Raw genomic sequence first — 16,543 nt, 5'->3', positions numbered from 1 at the left:
TTAGTGTTGTTTTAACGTTGGATATGAAAGGAAATTAGACAATATTATCCAAAATGATTCCGTTTCATGATTGCTAAATTAGTGTTGATCAACATTTACGATTGGCATACTATTGTTTGTAATTTAGCCGTTGAAATACAGGTGCTAACCCAACATGTTAGAATTGCCAGTGAAGAAAAGTAAAGTTACCTTCAGGCTTTAGGAACCTCTCTTGCCAATGCTAAGAACTGCTTCAATTTTAGAAAAAGAAACTTCTGATTATCTTTGACACGTTTTAAAGGATTAGGAAAAAGATGAAAAGCAGCTTACGGCCATACCTCTCTGGTTCCGCCCGATCTCGTCTGATCTCGGAAGCTAAGCAGAGCAGGGCCTGGTTAGTACCTGGATGGAAGACCGCCTGGGAATCCCAGGTGCCGTAAGCTTTTTCACTTCTCTCTCTGAAAGCCGCCCAGCTCCGTAGATTGTACACCTACACAATTGTAAAAAAAAATGTCACATTGTAGAAGAGATGCAATAGGAAGAAGATGAAAGGTGGCTTACGTCCATACCATCGTCAGGCCATTTGAGGTGGCGGGGACTGCAATGGCCATTCACCGATTGGCTGGGACCCCTGGGCGGGTCTTCTCTAGTCCATCCAATTTTCGGCATGGGATGTCACAGCCTTCTTTGCATACCCTTATTTAACCCACACAAAGATGCCAACGGCAGGCGTGTCATAATTCATTGACGCATTATAAAGGATTAGGAAAAAGATAAAAAGCAGCTTACGGCCATACCTCTCTGGTTCCGCCCGATCTCGTCTGATCTCGGAAGCTAAGCAGAGCAGGGCCTGGTTAGTACCTGGATGGAAGACCGCCTGGGAATCCCAGGTGCCGTAAGCTTTTTCACTTCTCTCTCCGAAAGCCGCCGAGCGCCGCAGATTGTACACCTACAAATTACAAAAAGAATATCACATTGTTGAAGAGATGCATGTTTAGTGTGGTTTTAACGTTGGATATGAAAGGAAATTAGACAATATTATCCAAAATGATTCCGTTTCATGATTGCTAAATTAGTGTTGATCAACATTTACGATTGGCATACTATTGTTTGTAATTTAGCCGTTGAAATACAGGTGCTAACCCAACATGTTAGAATTGCCAGTGAAGAAAAGTAAAGTTACCTTCAGGCTTTAGGAACCTCTCTTGCCAATGCTAAGAACTGCTTCAATTTTAGAAAAAGAAACTTCTGATTATCTTTGACACGTTTTAAAGGATTAGGAAAAAGATGAAAAGCAGCTTACGGCCATACCTCTCTGGTTCCGCCCGATCTCGTCTGATCTCGGAAGCTAAGCAGAGCAGGGCCTGGTTAGTACCTGGATGGAAGACCGCCTGGGAATCCCAGGTGCCGTAAGCTTTTTCACTTCTCTCTCTGAAAGCCGCCCAGCGCCGTAGATTGTACACCTACACAATTGTAAAAAAAAATTCACATTGTAGAAGAGATGCAATAGGAAGAAGATGAAAGGTGGCTTACGTCCATACCATCGTCAGGCCATTTGAGGTGGCGGGGACTGCAATGGCCATTCACCGATTGGCTGGGACCCCTGGGCGGGTCTTCTCTAGTCCATCCAATTTTCGGCATGGGATGTCACAGCCTTCTTTGCATACCCTTATTTAACCCACACAAAGATGCCAACGGCAGGCGTGTCATAATTCATTGACGCATTATAAAGGATTAGGAAAAAGATAAAAAGCAGCTTACGGCCATACCTCTCTGGTTCCGCCCGATCTCGTCTGATCTCGGAAGCTAAGCAGAGCAGGGCCTGGTTAGTACCTGGATGGAAGACCGCCTGGGAATCCCAGGTGCCGTAAGCTTTTTCACTTCTCTCTCCGAAAGCCGCCGAGCGCCGCAGATTGTACACCTACAAATTACAAAAAGAATATCACATTGTTGAAGAGATGCATGTTTAGTGTTGTTTTAACGTTGGATATGAAAGGAAATTAGACAATATTATCCAAAATGATTCCGTTTCATGATTGCTAAATTAGTGTTGATCAACATTTACGATTGGCATACTATTGTTTGTAATTTAGCCGTTGAAATACAGGTGCTAACCCAACATGTTAGAATTGCCAGTGAAGAAAAGTAAAGTTACCTTCAGGCTTTAGGAACCTCTCTTGCCAATGCTAAGAACTGCTTCAATTTTAGAAAAAGAAACTTCTGATTATCTTTGACACGTTTTAAAGGATTAGGAAAAAGATGAAAAGCAGCTTACGGCCATACCTCTCTGGTTCCGCCCGATCTCGTCTGATCTCGGAAGCTAAGCAGAGCAGGGCCTGGTTAGTACCTGGATGGAAGACCGCCTGGGAATCCCAGGTGCCGTAAGCTTTTTCACTTCTCTCTCTGAAAGCCGCCCAGCGCCGTAGATTGTACACCTACACAATTGTAAAAAAAATGTCACATTGTAGAAGAGATGCAATAGGAAGAAGATGAAAGGTGGCTTACGTCCATACCATCGTCAGGCCATTTGAGGTGGCGGGGACTGCAATGGCCATTCACCGATTGGCTGGGACCCCTGGGCGGGTCTTCTCTAGTCCATCCAATTTTCGGCATGGGATGTCACAGCCTTCTTTGCATACCCTTATTTAACCCACACAAAGATGCCAACGGCAGGCGTGTCATAATTCATTGACGCATTATAAAGGATTAGGAAAAAGATAAAAAGCAGCTTACGGCCATACCTCTCTGGTTCCGCCCGATCTCGTCTGATCTCGGAAGCTAAGCAGAGCAGGGCCTGGTTAGTACCTGGATGGAAGACCGCCTGGGAATCCCAGGTGCCGTAAGCTTTTTCACTTCTCTCTCTGAAAGCCGCCCAGCGCCGTAGATTGTACACCTACACAATTGTAAAAAAAATGTCACATTGTAGAAGAGATGCAATAGGAAGAAGATGAAAGGTGGCTTACGTCCATACCATCGTCAGGCCATTTGAGGTGGCGGGGACTGCAATGGCCATTCACCGATTGGCTGGGACCCCTGGGCGGGTCTTCTCTAGTCCATCCAATTTTCGGCATGGGATGTCACAGCCTTCTTTGCATACCCTTATTTAACCCACACAAAGATGCCAACGGCAGGCGTGTCATAATTCATTGACGCATTATAAAGGATTAGGAAAAAGATAAAAAGCAGCTTACGGCCATACCTCTCTGGTTCCGCCCGATCTCGTCTGATCTCGGAAGCTAAGCAGAGCAGGGCCTGGTTAGTACCTGGATTGAAGACCGCCTGGGAATCCCAGGTGCCGTAAGCTTTTTCACTTCTCTCTCCGAAAGCCGCCGAGCGCCGCAGATTGTACACCTACAAATTACAAAAAGAATATCACATTGTTGAAGAGATGCATGTTTAGTGTTGTTTTAACGTTGGATATGAAAGGAAATTAGACAATATTATCCAAAATGATTCCGTTTCATGATTGCTAAATTAGTGTTGATCATTATTTACGATTGGCATACTATTGTTTGTAATTTAGCCGTTGAAATACAGGTGCTAACCCAACATGTTAGAATTGCCAGTGAAGAAAAGTAAAGTTACCTTCAGGCTTTAGGAACCTCTCTTGCCAATGCTAAGAACTGCTTCAATTTTAGAAAAAGAAACTTCTGATTATCTTTGACACGTTTTAAAGGATTAGGAAAAAGATGAAAAGCAGCTTACGGCCATACCTCTTTGGTTCCGCCCGATCTCGTCTGATCTCGGAAGCTAAGCAGAGCAGGGCCTGGTTAGTACCTGGATGGAAGACCGCCTGGGAATCCCAGGTGCCGTAAGCTTTTTCACTTCTCTCTCTGAAAGCCGCCCAGCGCCGTAGATTGTACACCTACACAATTGTAAAAAAAATGTCACATTGTAGAAGAGATGCAATAGGAAGAAGATGAAAGGTGGCTTACGTCCATACCATCGTCAGGCCATTTGAGGTGGCGGGGACTGCAATGGCCATTCACCGATTGGCTGGGACCCCTGGGCGGGTCTTCTCTAGTCCATCCAATTTTCGGCATGGGATGTCACAGCCTTCTTTGCATACCCTTATTTAACCCACACAAAGATGCCAACGGCAGGCGTGTCATAATTCATTGACGCATTATAAAGGATTAGTAAAAAGATAAAAAGCAGCTTACGGCCATACCTCTCTGGTTCCGCCCGATCTCGTCTGATCTCGGAAGCTAAGCAGAGCAGGGCCTGGTTAGTACCTGGATGGAAGACCGCCTGGGAATCCCAGGTGCCGTAAGCTTTTTCACTTCTCTCTCCGAAAGCCGCCGAGCGCCGCAGATTGTACACCTACAAATTACAAAAAGAATATCACATTGTTGAAGAGATGCATGTTTAGTGTTGTTTTAACGTTGGATATGAAAGGAAATTAGACAATATTATCCAAAATGATTCCGTTTCATGATTGCTAAATTAGTGTTGATCAACATTTACGATTGGCATACTATTGTTTGTAATTTAGCCGTTGAAATACAGGTGCTAACCCAACATGTTAGAATTGCCAGTGAAGAAAAGTAAAGTTACCTTCAGGCTTTAGGAACCTCTCTTGCCAATGCTAAGAACTGCTTCAATTTTAGAAAAAGAAACTTCTGATTATCTTTGACACGTTTTAAAGGATTAGGAAAAAGATGAAAAGCAGCTTACGGCCATACCTCTCTGGTTCCGCCCGATCTCGTCTGATCTCGGAAGCTAAGCAGAGCAGGGCCTGGTTAGTACCTGGATGGAAGACCGCCTGGGAATCCCAGGTGCCGTAAGCTTTTTCACTTCTCTCTCTGAAAGCCGCCCAGCGCCGTAGATTGTACACCTACACAATTGTAAAAAAAAATTCACATTGTAGAAGAGATGCAATAGGAAGAAGATGAAAGGTGGCTTACGTCCATACCATCGTCAGGCCATTTGAGGTGGCGGGGACTGCAATGGCCATTCACCGATTGGCTGGGACCCCTGGGCGGGTCTTCTCTAGTCCATCCAATTTTCGGCATGGGATGTCACAGCCTTCTTTGCATACCCTTATTTAACCCACACAAAGATGCCAACGGCAGGCGTGTCATAATTCATTGACGCATTATAAAGGATTAGGAAAAAGATAAAAAGCAGCTTACGGCCATACCTCTCTGGTTCCGCCCGATCTCGTCTGATCTCGGAAGCTAAGCAGAGCAGGGCCTGGTTAGTACCTGGATGGAAGACCGCCTGGGAATCCCAGGTGCCGTAAGCTTTTTCACTTCTCTCTCCGAAAGCCGCCGAGCGCCGCAGATTGTACACCTACAAATTACAAAAAGAATATCACATTGTTGAAGAGATGCATGTTTAGTGTTGTTTTAACGTTGGATATGAAAGGAAATTAGACAATAATATCCAAAATGATTCCGTTTCATGATTGCTAAATTAGTGTTGATCAACATTTACGATTGGCATACTATTGTTTGTAATTTAGCCGTTGAAATACAGGTGCTAACCCAACATGTTAGAATTGCCAGTGAAGAAAAGTAAAGTTACCTTCAGGCTTTAGGAACCTCTCTTGCCAATGCTAAGAACTGCTTCAATTTTAGAAAAAGAAACTTCTGATTATCTTTGACACGTTTTAAAGGATTAGGAAAAAGATGAAAAGCAGCTTACGGCCATACCTCTCTGGTTCCGCCCGATCTCGTCTGATCTCGGAAGCTAAGCAGAGCAGGGCCTGGTTAGTACCTGGATGGAAGACCGCCTGGGAATCCCAGGTGCCGTAAGCTTTTTCACTTCTCTCTCTGAAAGCCGCCCAGCGCCGTAGATTGTACACCTACACAATTGTAAAAAAAATGTCACATTGTAGAAGAGATGCAATAGGAAGAAGATGAAAGGTGGCTTACGTCCATACCATCGTCAGGCCATTTGAGGTGGCGGGGACTGCAATGGCCATTCACCGATTGGCTGGGACCCCTGGGCGGGTCTTCTCTAGTCCATCCAATTTTCGGCATGGGATGTCACAGCCTTCTTTGCATACCCTTATTTAACCCACACAAAGATGCCAACGGCAGGCGTGTCATAATTCATTGACGCATTATAAAGGATTAGGAAAAAGATAAAAAGCAGCTTACGGCCATACCTCTCTGGTTCCGCCCGATCTCGTCTGATCTCGGAAGCTAAGCAGAGCAGGGCCTGGTTAGTACCTGGATGGAAGACCGCCTGGGAATCCCAGGTGCCGTAAGCTTTTTCACTTCTCTCTCCGAAAGCCGCCGAGCGCCGCAGATTGTACACCTACAAATTACAAAAAGAATATCACATTGTTGAAGAGATGCATGTTTAGTGTTGTTTTAACGTTGGATATGAAAGGAAATTAGACAATATTATCCAAAATGATTCCGTTTCATGATTGCTAAATTAGTGTTGATCAACATTTACGATTGGCATACTATTGTTTGTAATTTAGCCGTTGAAATGCAGGTGCTAACCCAACATGTTAGAATTGCCAGTGAAGAAAAGTAAAGTTACCTTCAGGCTTTAGGAACCTCTCTTGCCAATGCTAAGAACTGCTTCAATTTTAGAAAAAGAAACTTCTGATTATCTTTGACACGTTTTAAAGGATTAGGAAAAAGATGAAAAGCAGCTTACGGCCATACCTCTCTGGTTCCGCCCGATCTCGTCTGATCTCGGAAGCTAAGCAGAGCAGGGCCTGGTTAGTACCTGGATGGAAGACCGCCTGGGAATCCCAGGTGCCGTAAGCTTTTTCACTTCTCTCTCTGAAAGCCGCCCAGCTCCGTAGATTGTACACCTACACAATTGTAAAAAAAAATGTCACATTGTAGAAGAGATGCAATAGGAAGAAGATGAAAGGTGGCTTACGTCCATACCATCGTCAGGCCATTTGAGGTGGCGGGGACTGCAATGGCCATTCACCGATTGGCTGGGACCCCTGGGCGGGTCTTCTCTAGTCCATCCAATTTTCGGCATGGGATGTCACAGCCTTCTTTGCATACCCTTATTTAACCCACACAAAGATGCCAACGGCAGGCGTGTCATAATTCATTGACGCATTATAAAGGATTAGGAAAAAGATAAAAAGCAGCTTACGGCCATACCTCTCTGGTTCCGCCCGATCTCGTCTGATCTCGGAAGCTAAGCAGAGCAGGGCCTGGTTAGTACCTGGATGGAAGACCGCCTGGGAATCCCAGGTGCCGTAAGCTTTTTCACTTCTCTCTCCGAAAGCCGCCGAGCGCCGCAGATTGTACACCTACAAATTACAAAAAGAATATCACATTGTTGAAGAGATGCATGTTTAGTGTGGTTTTAACGTTGGATATGAAAGGAAATTAGACAATATTATCCAAAATGATTCCGTTTCATGATTGCTAAATTAGTGTTGATCAACATTTACGATTGGCATACTATTGTTTGTAATTTAGCCGTTGAAATACAGGTGCTAACCCAACATGTTAGAATTGCCAGTGAAGAAAAGTAAAGTTACCTTCAGGCTTTAGGAACCTCTCTTGCCAATGCTAAGAACTGCTTCAATTTTAGAAAAAGAAACTTCTGATTATCTTTGACACGTTTTAAAGGATTAGGAAAAAGATGAAAAGCAGCTTACGGCCATACCTCTCTGGTTCCGCCCGATCTCGTCTGATCTCGGAAGCTAAGCAGAGCAGGGCCTGGTTAGTACCTGGATGGAAGACCGCCTGGGAATCCCAGGTGCCGTAAGCTTTTTCACTTCTCTCTCCGAAAGCCGCCGAGCGCCGCAGATTGTACACCTACAAATTACAAAAAGAATATCACATTGTTGAAGAGATGCATGTTTAGTGTTGTTTTAACGTTGGATATGAAAGGAAATTAGACAATATTATCCAAAATGATTCCGTTTCATGATTGCTAAATTAGTGTTGATCATTATTTACGATTGGCATACTATTGTTTGTAATTTAGCCGTTGAAATACAGGTGCTAACCCAACATGTTAGAATTGCCAGTGAAGAAAAGTAAAGTTACCTTCAGGCTTTAGGAACCTCTCTTGCCAATGCTAAGAACTGCTTCAATTTTAGAAAAAGAAACTTCTGATTATCTTTGACACGTTTTAAAGGATTAGGAAAAAGATGAAAAGCAGCTTACGGCCATACCTCTCTGGTTCCGCCCGATCTCGTCTGATCTCGGAAGCTAAGCAGAGCAGGGCCTGGTTAGTACCTGGATGGAAGACCGCCTGGGAATCCCAGGTGCCGTAAGCTTTTTCACTTCTCTCTCTGAAAGCCGCCCAGCGCCGTAGATTGTACACCTACACAATTGTAAAAAAAATGTCACATTGTAGAAGAGATGCAATAGGAAGAAGATGAAAGGTGGCTTACGTCCATACCATCGTCAGGCCATTTGAGGTGGCGGGGACTGCAATGGCCATTCACCGATTGGCTGGGACCCCTGGGCGGGTCTTCTCTAGTCCATCCAATTTTCGGCATGGGATGTCACAGCCTTCTTTGCATACCCTTATTTAACCCACACAAAGATGCCAACGGCAGGCGTGTCATAATTCATTGACGCATTATAAAGGATTAGGAAAAAGATAAAAAGCAGCTTACGGCCATACCTCTCTGGTTCCGCCCGATCTCGTCTGATCTCGGAAGCTAAGCAGAGCAGGGCCTGGTTAGTACCTGGATGGAAGACCGCCTGGGAATCCCAGGTGCCGTAAGCTTTTTCACTTCTCTCTCTGAAAGCCGCCCAGCGCCGTAGATTGTACACCTACACAATTGTAAAAAAAATGTCACATTGTAGAAGAGATGCAATAGGAAGAAGATGAAAGGTGGCTTACGTCCATACCATCGTCAGGCCATTTGAAGTGGCGGGGACTGCAATGGCCATTCACCGATTGGCTGGGACCCCTGGGCGGGTCTTCTCTAGTCCATCCAATTTTCGGCATGGGATGTCACAGCCTTCTTTGCATACCCTTATTTAACCCACACAAAGATGCCAACGGCAGGCGTGTCATAATTCATTGACGCATTATAAAGGATTAGGAAAAAGATAAAAAGCAGCTTACGGCCATACCTCTCTGGTTCCGCCCGATCTCGTCTGATCTCGGAAGCTAAGCAGAGCAGGGCCTGGTTAGTACCTGGATGGAAGACCGCCTGGGAATCCCAGGTGCCGTAAGCTTTTTCACTTCTCTCTCCGAAAGCCGCCGAGCGCCGCAGATTGTACACCTACAAATTACAAAAAGAATATCACATTGTTGAAGAGATGCATGTTTAGTGTTGTTTTAACGTTGGATATGAAAGGAAATTAGACAATATTATCCAAAATGATTCCGTTTCATGATTGCTAAATTAGTGTTGATCAACATTTACGATTGGCATACTATTGTTTGTAATTTAGCCGTTGAAATACAGGTGCTAACCCAACATGTTAGAATTGCCAGTGAAGAAAAGTAAAGTTACCTTCAGGCTTTAGGAACCTCTCTTGCCAATGCTAAGAACTGCTTCAATTTTAGAAAAAGAAACTTCTGATTATCTTTGACACGTTTTAAAGGATTAGGAAAAAGATGAAAAGCAGCTTACGGCCATACCTCTCTGGTTCCGCCCGATCTCGTCTGATCTCGGAAGCTAAGCAGAGCAGGGCCTGGTTAGTACCTGGATGGAAGACCGCCTGGGAATCCCAGGTGCCGTAAGCTTTTTCACTTCTCTCTCTGAAAGCCGCCCAGCGCCGTAGATTGTACACCTACACAATTGTAAAAAAAATGTCACATTGTAGAAGAGATGCAATAGGAAGAAGATGAAAGGTGGCTTACGTCCATACCATCGTCAGGCCATTTGAGGTGGCGGGGACTGCAATGGCCATTCACCGATTGGCTGGGACCCCTGGGCGGGTCTTCTCTAGTCCATCCAATTTTCGGCATGGGATGTCACAGCCTTCTTTGCATACCCTTATTTAACCCACACAAAGATGCCAACGGCAGGCGTGTCATAATTCATTGACGCATTATAAAGGATTAGGAAAAAGATAAAAAGCAGCTTACGGCCATACCTCTCTGGTTCCGCCCGATCTCGTCTGATCTCGGAAGCTAAGCAGAGCAGGGCCTGGTTAGTACCTGGATGGAAGACCGCCTGGGAATCCCAGGTGCCGTAAGCTTTTTCACTTCTCTCTCCGAAAGCCGCCGAGCGCCGCAGATTGTACACCTACAAATTACAAAAAGAATATCACATTGTTGAAGAGATGCATGTTTAGTGTTGTTTTAACGTTGGATATGAAAGGAAATTAGACAATATTATCCAAAATGATTCCGTTTCATGATTGCTAAATTAGTGTTGATCAACATTTACGATTGGCATACTATTGTTTGTAATTTAGCCGTTGAAATACAGGTGCTAACCCAACATGTTAGAATTGCCAGTGAAGAAAAGTAAAGTTACCTTCAGGCTTTAGGAACCTCTCTTGCCAATGCTAAGAACTGCTTCAATTTTAGAAAAAGAAACTTCTGATTATCTTTGACACGTTTTAAAGGATTAGGAAAAAGATGAAAAGCAGCTTACGGCCATACCTCTCTGGTTCCGCCCGATCTCGTCTGATCTCGGAAGCTAAGCAGAGCAGGGCCTGGTTAGTACCTGGATGGAAGACCGCCTGGGAATCCCAGGTGCCGTAAGCTTTTTCACTTCTCTCTCTGAAAGCCGCCCAGCGCCGTAGATTGTACACCTACACAATTGTAAAAAAAAATTCACATTGTAGAAGAGATGCAATAGGAAGAAGATGAAAGGTGGCTTACGTCCATACCATCGTCAGGCCATTTGAGGTGGCGGGGACTGCAATGGCCATTCACCGATTGGCTGGGACCCCTGGGCGGGTCTTCTCTAGTCCATCCAATTTTCGGCATGGGATGTCACAGCCTTCTTTGCATACCCTTATTTAACCCACACAAAGATGCCAACGGCAGGCGTGTCATAATTCATTGACGCATTGTAAAGGATTAGGAAAAAGATAAAAAGCAGCTTACGGCCATACCTCTCTGGTTCCGCCCGATCTCGTCTGATCTCGGAAGCTAAGCAGAGCAGGGCCTGGTTAGTACCTGGATGGAAGACCGCCTGGGAATCCCAGGTGCCGTAAGCTTTTTCACTTCTCTCTCCGAAAGCCGCCGAGCGCCGCAGATTGTACACCTACAAATTACAAAAAGAATATCACATTGTTGAAGAGATGCATGTTTAGTGTTGTTTTAACGTTGGATATGAAAGGAAATTAGACAATAATATCCAAAATGATTCCGTTTCATGATTGCTAAATTAGTGTTGATCAACATTTACGATTGGCATACTATTGTTTGTAATTTAGCCGTTGAAATACAGGTGCTAACCCAACATGTTAGAATTGCCAGTGAAGAAAAGTAAAGTTACCTTCAGGCTTTAGGAACCTCTCTTGCCAATGCTAAGAACTGCTTCAATTTTAGAAAAAGAAACTTCTGATTATCTTTGACACGTTTTAAAGGATTAGGAAAAAGATGAAAAGCAGCTTACGGCCATACCTCTCTGGTTCCGCCCGATCTCGTCTGATCTCGGAAGCTAAGCAGAGCAGGGCCTGGTTAGTACCTGGATGGAAGACCGCCTGGGAATCCCAGGTGCCGTAAGCTTTTTCACTTCTCTCTCTGAAAGCCGCCCAGCGCCGTAGATTGTACACCTACACAATTGTAAAAAAAATGTCACATTGTAGAAGAGATGCAATAGGAAGAAGATGAAAGGTGGCTTACGTCCATACCATCGTCAGGCCATTTGAGGTGGCGGGGACTGCAATGGCCATTCACCGATTGGCTGGGACCCCTGGGCGGGTCTTCTCTAGTCCATCCAATTTTCGGCATGGGATGTCACAGCCTTCTTTGCATACCCTTATTTAACCCACACAAAGATGCCAACGGCAGGCGTGTCATAATTCATTGACGCATTATAAAGGATTAGGAAAAAGATAAAAAGCAGCTTACGGCCATACCTCTCTGGTTCCGCCCGATCTCGTCTGATCTCGGAAGCTAAGCAGAGCAGGGCCTGGTTAGTACCTGGATGGAAGACCGCCTGGGAATCCCAGGTGCCGTAAGCTTTTTCACTTCTCTCTCCGAAAGCCGCCGAGCGCCGCAGATTGTACACCTACAAATTACAAAAAGAATATCACATTGTTGAAGAGATGCATGTTTAGTGTTGTTTTAACGTTGGATATGAAAGGAAATTAGACAATATTATCCAAAATGATTCCGTTTCATGATTGCTAAATTAGTGTTGATCAACATTTACGATTGGCATACTATTGTTTGTAATTTAGCCGTTGAAATACAGGTGCTAACCCAACATGTTAGAATTGCCAGTGAAGAAAAGTAAAGTTACCTTCAGGCTTTAGGAACCTCTCTTGCCAATGCTAAGAACTGCTTCAATTTTAGAAAAAGAAACTTCTGATTATCTTTGACACGTTTTAAAGGATTAGGAAAAAGATGAAAAGCAGCTTACGGCCATACCTCTCTGGTTCCGCCCGATCTCGTCTGATCTCGGAAGCTAAGCAGAGCAGGGCCTGGTTAGTACCTGGATGGAAGACCGCCTGGGAATCCCAGGTGCCGTAAGCTTTTTCACTTCTCTCTCTGAAAGCCGCCCAGCGCCGTAGATTGTACACCTACACAATTGTAAAAAAAAATTCACATTGTAGAAGAGATGCAATAGGAAGAAGATGAAAGGTGGCTTACGTCCATACCATCGTCAGGCCATTTGAGGTGGCGGGGACTGCAATGGCCATTCACCGATTGGCTGGGACCCCTGGGCGGGTCTTCTCTAGTCCATCCAATTTTCGGCATGGGATGTCACAGCCTTCTTTGCATACCCTTATTTAACCCACACAAAGATGCCAACGGCAGGCGTGTCATAATTCATTGACGCATTATAAAGGATTAGGAAAAAGATAAAAAGCAGCTTACGGCCATACCTCTCTGGTTCCGCCCGATCTCGTCTGATCTCGGAAGCTAAGCAGAGCAGGGCCTGGTTAGTACCTGGATGGAAGACCGCCTGGGAATCCCAGGTGCCGTAAGCTTTTTCACTTCTCTCTCCGAAAGCCGCCGAGCGCCGCAGATTGTACACCTACAAATTACAAAAAGAATATCACATTGTTGAAGAGATGCATGTTTAGTGTTGTTTTAACGTTGGATATGAAAGGAAATTAGACAATAATATCCAAAATGATTCCGTTTCATGATTGCTAAATTAGTGTTGATCAACATTTACGATTGGCATACTATTGTTTGTAATTTAGCCGTTGAAATACAGGTGCTAACCCAACATGTTAGAATTGCCAGTGAAGAAAAGTAAAGTTACCTTCAGGCTTTAGGAACCTCTCTTGCCAATGCTAAGAACTGCTTCAATTTTAGAAAAAGAAACTTCTGATTATCTTTGACACGTTTTAAAGGATTAGGAAAAAGATGAAAAGCAGCTTACGGCCATACCTCTCTGGTTCCGCCCGATCTCGTCTGATCTCGGAAGCTAAGCAGAGCAGGGCCTGGTTAGTACCTGGATGGAAGACCGCCTGGGAATCCCAGGTGCCGTAAGCTTTTTCACTTCTCTCTCTGAAAGCCGCCCAGCGCCGTAGATTGTACACCTACACAATTGTAAAAAAAATGTCACATTGTAGAAGAGATGCAATAGGAAGAAGATGAAAGGTGGCTTACGTCCATACCATCGTCAGGCCATTTGAGGTGGCGGGGACTGCAATGGCCATTCACCGATTGGCTGGGACCCCTGGGCGGGTCTTCTCTAGTCCATCCAATTTTCGGCATGGGATGTCACAGCCTTCTTTGCATACCCTTATTTAACCCACACAAAGATGCCAACGGCAGGCGTGTCATAATTCATTGACGCATTATAAAGGATTAGGAAAAAGATAAAAAGCAGCTTACGGCCATACCTCTCTGGTTCCGCCCGATCTCGTCTGATCTCGGAAGCTAAGCAGAGCAGGGCCTGGTTAGTACCTGGATGGAAGACCGCCTGGGAATCCCAGGTGCCGTAAGCTTTTTCACTTCTCTCTCCGAAAGCCGCCGAGCGCCGCAGATTGTACACCTACAAATTACAAAAAGAATATCACATTGTTGAAGAGATGCATGTTTAGTGTTGTTTTAACGTTGGATATGAAAGGAAATTAGACAATATTATCCAAAATGATTCCGTTTCATGATTGCTAAATTAGTGTTGATCAACATTTACGATTGGCATACTATTGTTTGTAATTTAGCCGTTGAAATACAGGTGCTAACCCAACATGTTAGAATTGCCAGTGAAGAAAAGTAAAGTTACCTTCAGGCTTTAGGAACCTCTCTTGCCAATGCTAAGAACTGCTTCAATTTTAGAAAAAGAAACTTCTGATTATCTTTGACACGTTTTAAAGGATTAGGAAAAAGATGAAAAGCAGCTTACGGCCATACCTCTCTGGTTCCGCCCGATCTCGTCTGATCTCGGAAGCTAAGCAGAGCAGGGCCTGGTTAGTACCTGGATGGAAGACCGCCTGGGAATCCCAGGTGCCGTAAGCTTTTTCACTTCTCTCTCTGAAAGCCGCCCAGCTCCGTAGATTGTACACCTACACAATTGTAAAAAAAAATGTCACATTGTAGAAGAGATGCAATAGGAAGAAGATGAAAGGTGGCTTACGTCCATACCATCGTCAGGCCATTTGAGGTGGCGGGGACTGCAATGGCCATTCACCGATTGGCTGGGACCCCTGGGCGGGTCTTCTCTAGTCCATCCAATTTTCGGCATGGGATGTCACAGCCTTCTTTGCATACCCTTATTTAACCCACACAAAGATGCCAACGGCAGGCGTGTCATAATTCATTGACGCATTATAAAGGATTAGGAAAAAGATAAAAAGCAGCTTACGGCCATACCTCTCTGGTTCCGCCCGATCTCGTCTGATCTCGGAAGCTAAGCAGAGCAGGGCCTGGTTAGTACCTGGATGGAAGACCGCCTGGGAATCCCAGGTGCCGTAAGCTTTTTCACTTCTCTCTCCGAAAGCCGCCGAGCGCCGCAGATTGTACACCTACAAATTACAAAAAGAATATCACATTGTTGAAGAGATGCATGTTTAGTGTGGTTTTAACGTTGGATATGAAAGGAAATTAGACAATATTATCCAAAATGATTCCGTTTCATGATTGCTAAATTAGTGTTGATCAACATTTACGATTGGCATACTATTGTTTGTAATTTAGCCGTTGAAATACAGGTGCTAACCCAACATGTTAGAATTGCCAGTGAAGAAAAGTAAAGTTACCTTCAGGCTTTAGGAACCTCTCTTGCCAATGCTAAGAACTGCTTCAATTTTAGAAAAAGAAACTTCTGATTATCTTTGACACGTTTTAAAGGATTAGGAAAAAGATGAAAAGCAGCTTACGGCCATACCTCTCTGGTTCCGCCCGATCTCGTCTGATCTCGGAAGCTAAGCAGAGCAGGGCCTGGTTAGTACCTGGATGGAAGACCGCCTGGGAATCCCAGGTGCCGTAAGCTTTTTCACTTCTCTCTCTGAAAGCCGCCCAGCGCCGTAGATTGTACACCTACACAATTGTAAAAAAAAATTCACATTGTAGAAGAGATGCAATAGGAAGAAGATGAAAGGTGGCTTACGTCCATACCATCGTCAGGCCATTTGAGGTGGCGGGGACTGCAATGGCCATTCACCGATTGGCTGGGACCCCTGGGCGGGTCTTCTCTAGTCCATCCAATTTTCGGCATGGGATGTCACAGCCTTCTTTGCATACCCTTATTTAACCCACACAAAGATGCCAACGGCAGGCGTGTCATAATTCATTGACGCATTATAAAGGATTAGGAAAAAGATAAAAAGCAGCTTACGGCCATACCTCTCTGGTTCCGCCCGATCTCGTCTGATCTCGGAAGCTAAGCAGAGCAGGGCCTGGTTAGTACCTGGATGGAAGACCGCCTGGGAATCCCAGGTGCCGTAAGCTTTTTCACTTCTCTCTCCGAAAGCCGCCGAGCGCCGCAGATTGTACACCTACAAATTACAAAAAGAATATCACATTGTTGAAGAGATGCATGTTTAGTGTTGTTTTAACGTTGGATATGAAAGGAAATTAGACAATATTATCCAAAATGATTCCGTTTCATGATTGCTAAATTAGTGTTGATCAACATTTACGATTGGCATACTATTGTTTGTAATTTAGCCGTTGAAATACAGGTGCTAACCCAACATGTTAGAATTGCCAGTGAAGAAAAGTAAAGTTACCTTCAGGCTTTAGGAACCTCTCTTGCCAATGCTAAGAACTGCTTCAATTTTAGAAAAAGAAACTTCTGATTATCTTTGACACGTTTTAAAGGATTAGGAAAAAGATGAAAAGCAGCTTACGGCCATACCTCTCTGGTTCCGCCCGATCTCGTCTGATCTCGGAAGCTAAGCAGAGCAGGGCCTGGTTAGTACCTGGATGGAAGACCGCCTGGGAATCCCAGGTGCCGTAAGCTTTTTCACTTCTCTCTCTGAAAGCCGCCCAGCGCCGTAGATTGTACACCTACACAATTGTAAAAAAAATGTCACATTGTAGAAGAGATGCAATAGGAAGAAGATGAAAG

The 16,543-nt window shown here is 44.6% G+C and overlaps 34 non-coding genes across 34 annotated transcripts; all 34 read left to right on the top strand.

Moving 5' to 3' along the window:
* Positions 1-303: 303 nt before the first annotated feature.
* On the top strand, positions 304-422 carry LOC134123953 (5S ribosomal RNA). Its single transcript, XR_009955437.1, has one exon. It is a non-coding gene; the product is annotated as a 5S ribosomal RNA (ribosomal RNA).
* Positions 423-762: 340 nt separating this feature from the next.
* LOC134123952 (5S ribosomal RNA) lies at positions 763-881 on the top strand. Its single transcript, XR_009955436.1, has one exon. It is a non-coding gene; the product is annotated as a 5S ribosomal RNA (ribosomal RNA).
* Positions 882-1,276: 395 nt separating this feature from the next.
* On the top strand, positions 1,277-1,395 carry LOC134123951 (5S ribosomal RNA). The gene has a single exon (XR_009955435.1). It is a non-coding gene; the product is annotated as a 5S ribosomal RNA (ribosomal RNA).
* A 339-nt stretch (positions 1,396-1,734) lies between these two features.
* On the top strand, positions 1,735-1,853 carry LOC134123950 (5S ribosomal RNA). Its single transcript, XR_009955434.1, has one exon. It is a non-coding gene; the product is annotated as a 5S ribosomal RNA (ribosomal RNA).
* Positions 1,854-2,248: 395 nt separating this feature from the next.
* LOC134123949 (5S ribosomal RNA) lies at positions 2,249-2,367 on the top strand. Its single transcript, XR_009955433.1, has one exon. It is a non-coding gene; the product is annotated as a 5S ribosomal RNA (ribosomal RNA).
* A 339-nt stretch (positions 2,368-2,706) lies between these two features.
* On the top strand, positions 2,707-2,825 carry LOC134123948 (5S ribosomal RNA). Its single transcript, XR_009955432.1, has one exon. It is a non-coding gene; the product is annotated as a 5S ribosomal RNA (ribosomal RNA).
* Positions 2,826-3,164: 339 nt separating this feature from the next.
* On the top strand, positions 3,165-3,283 carry LOC134124113 (5S ribosomal RNA). Its single transcript, XR_009955596.1, has one exon. It is a non-coding gene; the product is annotated as a 5S ribosomal RNA (ribosomal RNA).
* Positions 3,284-3,678: 395 nt separating this feature from the next.
* On the top strand, positions 3,679-3,797 carry LOC134124100 (5S ribosomal RNA). The gene has a single exon (XR_009955583.1). It is a non-coding gene; the product is annotated as a 5S ribosomal RNA (ribosomal RNA).
* A 339-nt stretch (positions 3,798-4,136) lies between these two features.
* On the top strand, positions 4,137-4,255 carry LOC134123947 (5S ribosomal RNA). The gene has a single exon (XR_009955431.1). It is a non-coding gene; the product is annotated as a 5S ribosomal RNA (ribosomal RNA).
* Positions 4,256-4,650: 395 nt separating this feature from the next.
* LOC134123945 (5S ribosomal RNA) lies at positions 4,651-4,769 on the top strand. Its single transcript, XR_009955429.1, has one exon. It is a non-coding gene; the product is annotated as a 5S ribosomal RNA (ribosomal RNA).
* Positions 4,770-5,108: 339 nt separating this feature from the next.
* Positions 5,109-5,227, top strand: LOC134123944 (5S ribosomal RNA). Its single transcript, XR_009955428.1, has one exon. It is a non-coding gene; the product is annotated as a 5S ribosomal RNA (ribosomal RNA).
* Positions 5,228-5,622: 395 nt separating this feature from the next.
* LOC134123943 (5S ribosomal RNA) lies at positions 5,623-5,741 on the top strand. Its single transcript, XR_009955427.1, has one exon. It is a non-coding gene; the product is annotated as a 5S ribosomal RNA (ribosomal RNA).
* A 339-nt stretch (positions 5,742-6,080) lies between these two features.
* On the top strand, positions 6,081-6,199 carry LOC134123942 (5S ribosomal RNA). Its single transcript, XR_009955426.1, has one exon. It is a non-coding gene; the product is annotated as a 5S ribosomal RNA (ribosomal RNA).
* Positions 6,200-6,594: 395 nt separating this feature from the next.
* Positions 6,595-6,713, top strand: LOC134123941 (5S ribosomal RNA). The gene has a single exon (XR_009955425.1). It is a non-coding gene; the product is annotated as a 5S ribosomal RNA (ribosomal RNA).
* A 340-nt stretch (positions 6,714-7,053) lies between these two features.
* On the top strand, positions 7,054-7,172 carry LOC134123940 (5S ribosomal RNA). Its single transcript, XR_009955424.1, has one exon. It is a non-coding gene; the product is annotated as a 5S ribosomal RNA (ribosomal RNA).
* A 395-nt stretch (positions 7,173-7,567) lies between these two features.
* Positions 7,568-7,686, top strand: LOC134123939 (5S ribosomal RNA). The gene has a single exon (XR_009955423.1). It is a non-coding gene; the product is annotated as a 5S ribosomal RNA (ribosomal RNA).
* Positions 7,687-8,081: 395 nt separating this feature from the next.
* Positions 8,082-8,200, top strand: LOC134123938 (5S ribosomal RNA). Its single transcript, XR_009955422.1, has one exon. It is a non-coding gene; the product is annotated as a 5S ribosomal RNA (ribosomal RNA).
* Positions 8,201-8,539: 339 nt separating this feature from the next.
* On the top strand, positions 8,540-8,658 carry LOC134123937 (5S ribosomal RNA). Its single transcript, XR_009955421.1, has one exon. It is a non-coding gene; the product is annotated as a 5S ribosomal RNA (ribosomal RNA).
* Positions 8,659-8,997: 339 nt separating this feature from the next.
* LOC134123936 (5S ribosomal RNA) lies at positions 8,998-9,116 on the top strand. Its single transcript, XR_009955420.1, has one exon. It is a non-coding gene; the product is annotated as a 5S ribosomal RNA (ribosomal RNA).
* Positions 9,117-9,511: 395 nt separating this feature from the next.
* On the top strand, positions 9,512-9,630 carry LOC134123934 (5S ribosomal RNA). Its single transcript, XR_009955418.1, has one exon. It is a non-coding gene; the product is annotated as a 5S ribosomal RNA (ribosomal RNA).
* Positions 9,631-9,969: 339 nt separating this feature from the next.
* Positions 9,970-10,088, top strand: LOC134123933 (5S ribosomal RNA). The gene has a single exon (XR_009955417.1). It is a non-coding gene; the product is annotated as a 5S ribosomal RNA (ribosomal RNA).
* A 395-nt stretch (positions 10,089-10,483) lies between these two features.
* LOC134123932 (5S ribosomal RNA) lies at positions 10,484-10,602 on the top strand. Its single transcript, XR_009955416.1, has one exon. It is a non-coding gene; the product is annotated as a 5S ribosomal RNA (ribosomal RNA).
* A 339-nt stretch (positions 10,603-10,941) lies between these two features.
* Positions 10,942-11,060, top strand: LOC134123931 (5S ribosomal RNA). The gene has a single exon (XR_009955415.1). It is a non-coding gene; the product is annotated as a 5S ribosomal RNA (ribosomal RNA).
* Positions 11,061-11,455: 395 nt separating this feature from the next.
* LOC134123930 (5S ribosomal RNA) lies at positions 11,456-11,574 on the top strand. Its single transcript, XR_009955414.1, has one exon. It is a non-coding gene; the product is annotated as a 5S ribosomal RNA (ribosomal RNA).
* A 339-nt stretch (positions 11,575-11,913) lies between these two features.
* Positions 11,914-12,032, top strand: LOC134123928 (5S ribosomal RNA). The gene has a single exon (XR_009955412.1). It is a non-coding gene; the product is annotated as a 5S ribosomal RNA (ribosomal RNA).
* A 395-nt stretch (positions 12,033-12,427) lies between these two features.
* Positions 12,428-12,546, top strand: LOC134123927 (5S ribosomal RNA). Its single transcript, XR_009955411.1, has one exon. It is a non-coding gene; the product is annotated as a 5S ribosomal RNA (ribosomal RNA).
* Positions 12,547-12,885: 339 nt separating this feature from the next.
* On the top strand, positions 12,886-13,004 carry LOC134123926 (5S ribosomal RNA). The gene has a single exon (XR_009955410.1). It is a non-coding gene; the product is annotated as a 5S ribosomal RNA (ribosomal RNA).
* Positions 13,005-13,399: 395 nt separating this feature from the next.
* On the top strand, positions 13,400-13,518 carry LOC134123925 (5S ribosomal RNA). Its single transcript, XR_009955409.1, has one exon. It is a non-coding gene; the product is annotated as a 5S ribosomal RNA (ribosomal RNA).
* A 339-nt stretch (positions 13,519-13,857) lies between these two features.
* On the top strand, positions 13,858-13,976 carry LOC134123924 (5S ribosomal RNA). The gene has a single exon (XR_009955408.1). It is a non-coding gene; the product is annotated as a 5S ribosomal RNA (ribosomal RNA).
* Positions 13,977-14,371: 395 nt separating this feature from the next.
* On the top strand, positions 14,372-14,490 carry LOC134123922 (5S ribosomal RNA). The gene has a single exon (XR_009955406.1). It is a non-coding gene; the product is annotated as a 5S ribosomal RNA (ribosomal RNA).
* Positions 14,491-14,830: 340 nt separating this feature from the next.
* LOC134123921 (5S ribosomal RNA) lies at positions 14,831-14,949 on the top strand. The gene has a single exon (XR_009955405.1). It is a non-coding gene; the product is annotated as a 5S ribosomal RNA (ribosomal RNA).
* Positions 14,950-15,344: 395 nt separating this feature from the next.
* Positions 15,345-15,463, top strand: LOC134123920 (5S ribosomal RNA). The gene has a single exon (XR_009955404.1). It is a non-coding gene; the product is annotated as a 5S ribosomal RNA (ribosomal RNA).
* A 339-nt stretch (positions 15,464-15,802) lies between these two features.
* On the top strand, positions 15,803-15,921 carry LOC134123919 (5S ribosomal RNA). The gene has a single exon (XR_009955403.1). It is a non-coding gene; the product is annotated as a 5S ribosomal RNA (ribosomal RNA).
* A 395-nt stretch (positions 15,922-16,316) lies between these two features.
* On the top strand, positions 16,317-16,435 carry LOC134123918 (5S ribosomal RNA). The gene has a single exon (XR_009955402.1). It is a non-coding gene; the product is annotated as a 5S ribosomal RNA (ribosomal RNA).
* The last annotated feature ends 108 nt before the right edge of the window (positions 16,436-16,543 follow it).

The sequence above is a fragment of the Pungitius pungitius genome, unplaced genomic scaffold (assembly GCF_949316345.1).
Source record: "Pungitius pungitius unplaced genomic scaffold, fPunPun2.1 scaffold_42, whole genome shotgun sequence".
NCBI classification, from domain to species: domain Eukaryota; kingdom Metazoa; phylum Chordata; class Actinopteri; order Perciformes; family Gasterosteidae; genus Pungitius; species Pungitius pungitius.
The sequence above is the reverse complement of the archived record's forward strand: the minus strand, read 5'-3'. Positions and strand labels throughout refer to the sequence as shown.